The 2,697-nt window shown below is 35.1% G+C and overlaps 1 pseudogene; it reads left to right on the top strand.

Annotated features, from left to right (window-relative positions):
- The first annotated feature begins 319 nt into the window (after positions 1-319).
- Positions 320-1,291, top strand: LOC124918355 (annotated as a pseudogene).
- Positions 1,292-2,697: the final 1,406 nt, after the last annotated feature.

Below are 2,697 nucleotides of genomic sequence, written 5' to 3'. Positions count from 1 at the left end.
CCAAACTATTAACTAGTCATAAAGAACGAGATTTTGAATGTAATATTTGACTCTCAAAACATTTTCCAACAAAATAATATGGATTAATCTTAACAAACAAATTAAGCAATGTCTCACCTAAAAACTATTCATATTGTATTAAACGAGGATATTTACTTGTTTAAAAATATCCTATACTTCTATTATTCAACAACGCGGAACATTAATCATTGATGGCCGACAAATATATAGGTTCACTTTGACTAAAAGTGAAGATAAACATTAATTAAGGACCGTGACTTATGTGTGTTTATGTTCCACCACACTACATATGATATGACCATGGAATTCTTCTCTCCTAATTCTAATCAATCCTCTGTTTCAATCACAAACCTAAATTAACTTAATGGTCTCCTTCTCCTTCTCCATTAATTCTCTCCTTCTAGTTACATCATCCCTTCTTTCCCCATCTTTCATCGATTCAGCCACTTTCACGATCACCAATAACTGCTCCTTCCCCGTTTGGGCTGCTGCCATACCCGGCGGTGGCCGGCAACTCAACCAATCCCAAACATGGACCTTAAACATGCCATTAAAAACAACAGGCCGAATCTGGGCCAGGACTGGCTGGCGAATTCAACGAGTCCGGTCATGGTAGTTGCCAAACAGGGGATTGCAATGGGCTCCTAGAGTGTCAAACCTACGGCTCACCTCCCAACACTTTGGCCGAGGTATGCATTGAATCAGTTCAATAACTTGGACTTCTTGACATGTCTCTTGTCGACGGGTTCAACTTGCCGATGCAATTCAGTCCCACCTCAAACGGGTGCACCTCAGACATTCGGTGCACCGATGATATCATCGGGCAATGTCCAAACCAATTACGGCTCTAGGAGGATGCAATAAACCCATGTACCGTATTCAAGACTGACCAGTATTGTTGCAATTCTAGTAGATGTGAACCTACCAGTTTTTCAAGATTCTTCAAGGATAGATGCCCGGATGCTTATAGTTACCCGAAAGACGATCAAACAAGCACTTTCACTTGCCCGGGAGGAACTGACTACAAGGTTGTTTTCTGCCCAGGTTCGGAATCAATAAAAACAAGAACAATGTGCCCACGTAATTCCACTATAAGTATTCCTCCTTCGGCTAAAATAACAGTTGTTGCCCCTGCATTCAAGAGTTGCAACAAACAGTTTTATGTTTCCTTGTCAAAACAATAACAATTTATGATTTTATGTTAATGAATTTTATTAACTATTTGTTTAATTTCATATGCTTAATTAATTACATGATGATATTGGGAACTCGAGAAGAACAGAGAGGGGTCTTGATCCGGTCAAAACTTATCTGTTGTGAAGTGGGTTTGGTCTTGCTGGAATGTTTGGTTTGAAGCTCCATAGATTAGGTCTGCTTTTGTTGTTGATGGAATCAAACTATGAAGATCAAATTGGGTTTTTACCATTTGCTCCGATGATGATGGTTTTGGGATTGGCCGACAGTTGGAATCTTGATTCATGAGACTAAGAGATATGAGCAGAATGAAAACAACAGGGAAATTGTGATTCACCATTGAGGATTTGGGAATGGGAATATATTGGAAGATTAGATGCAGTTTCTTCTTCAATAGATATTGAAAAGTCACATATTACAATGTCACAAGATTGGGAAAACAAATAGTAAAATACTTAATTTTGATTAAGAAAATGTTTTTTTTTTAAAACAAAACATTTTCCCAAGAGAACAAAAACAAAATGATATTGATTACAAGTTTAGCGTGGAAAATCTTTACAAAATTGAGAATAAAACCACGTAACAATCCACTATCTTTAACAATGTTACAATTAGGGTCTCTAGATATAACCAAACTAGAGTCTAATTAAGTGTATCAAAATCACACAACTATTTTGACAAATAACAAAAAAAAAAAAAAAAAAAGATTAACCAACCATACAAATTATGCATTTATGATTGTTCTTACTTTCTTAGACAGACATAAAACCTCAAAGATTAGATATTCACCGTTCATAAACATAACACCAGAAATAACTAACATGTTGTCAAAGTTTGAAGTCGATCAAGCAATGCAAACTTCGACAAATATAATTATTTTTCAACTACTACCCCAAGCCCCTAAATATGTTTTTTTTTCTCTTCTCTCTCTTGTTGTTCATAAAATCCACTGAAGAACCTAGATTAAATAATTTTCCTTTATAACACGGACTTAAATAAAACCCATACCAAATTCAGTTTCTTTAACTATGGGAACAAAATTTAACAAACTAACCGACCGACTAGTTGGAGGGCAATGTCAACCCGTTAACCAAGCGACATAATTCAAACTTATTTCGTGACAATATTTTTGTCATCATATCTGATCTATTATCATATTTTCTTTGGAAAATATATTTTTACAACCAACTAAGTCTTATATCTAGGTTGTGAAGTATGTTCATCTTAATTCAACCGATAAAACCATCGATTTTAAAGATTTTTTGTCTTCAGACAACTTCGTTAGCTCAAAAGTGTTATTCACTCGAAGATACTACATCTCATCCTCCATGACATCCATCAATTCTTTTTTATTTCACTTTTCAATGTTTTTTGAAAACTTTTAAGTTCTCCACCATTAATGAAAATACATACTCATTTGATGAATATCTAACTAAATAACGTCTCTCAAGTAGACCGTCTTGGTTTATTAAAAGACATGGA

The sequence above is a fragment of the Impatiens glandulifera genome, unplaced genomic scaffold (genome assembly GCF_907164915.1).
Source record: "Impatiens glandulifera unplaced genomic scaffold, dImpGla2.1, whole genome shotgun sequence".
Lineage (NCBI taxonomy): Eukaryota > Viridiplantae > Streptophyta > Magnoliopsida > Ericales > Balsaminaceae > Impatiens > Impatiens glandulifera.
Note: the sequence above shows the minus strand (reverse complement) of the source record. Positions and strands in the feature narration are given on the sequence as shown.